A 922-nucleotide genomic window follows, 5' to 3' on the forward strand; every position below is an offset into this window, starting at 1 on the left:
CGGGAGTGGTCACTGCACTCCAGTCTGGGTAACAGAGTGAGACTCCAACTCAAAAAAAAAGGGGGGGGTGATAAAACCTTAGGAGTGCATGAAATCACCCAGGGCTGGTGAACTGCAGCTCACTAGTCAACTAGTCTTTTTATCACAGGCATCAGCCTTGAATACACAACTTCAGGCTCCTGACAGTTCACTTTCAAAACAATCCTCAGCTGTAAAAGTAGTCAGGATCTATAGCTAGTGAGACTCCTGGTTCAGCTTCTTGTGTGTAAGCTGGACTGTCACAATTGTTTGGCACACTACTACAAGAGGAAAACATTTCAAATAAATGACATTAGAACACTTCTGTGGTCACCATTCATCCTCTTCAGCCATTAATTATTAAAAGTGGGTAAACAGGAAGTACCGCTTGCATAACCAGTCTTCCTGAAACCTTCTGGAAAGCAATATGGCCAAACCACGAAGGCTGGAACTGTGGTATAAGAATTCAAATCCAGCTTTATGCTCCATGGAAGAGGAATTAGGAAGAGAGTGGGCTATGCAGTTAAGTTTGCTTCACCTACTGTGGGGCAACGGTTATAGTCCCAAAAATGAGCTCATCACAAGGGCTGATGTAAAGAAAGGCTTTTGAGGATATAAGCTAGGAGGGAAAAAAGATATTCTGAAAATATCTTCCCTATTTCTCTTCAATCATGGGAGCAGATATTGGCCCCAAGTACAATCCCGTGTCTGCTGAGTCAGTTGAGAGAACCATCCCAATTCTGCAGAGCACAATGCTGGACACTGGGTCTGCACCAGCTGACCAGCTAGAGCTACTGGGACGGATGGGGAGAACCCCGCAGGGGAACCCTTGGTCCCCCACCTGCGATGCTGTGAGGATGCTGGGGTCCAGGCCCAGGCCAGAGGAGTGACAGCCACAAGGCAG

This window comes from Carlito syrichta, unplaced genomic scaffold (assembly GCF_000164805.1).
Source record: "Carlito syrichta isolate Samal-C Ts95f unplaced genomic scaffold, Tarsius_syrichta-2.0.1 Scaffold169207, whole genome shotgun sequence".
Classification (NCBI taxonomy): domain Eukaryota; kingdom Metazoa; phylum Chordata; class Mammalia; order Primates; family Tarsiidae; genus Carlito; species Carlito syrichta.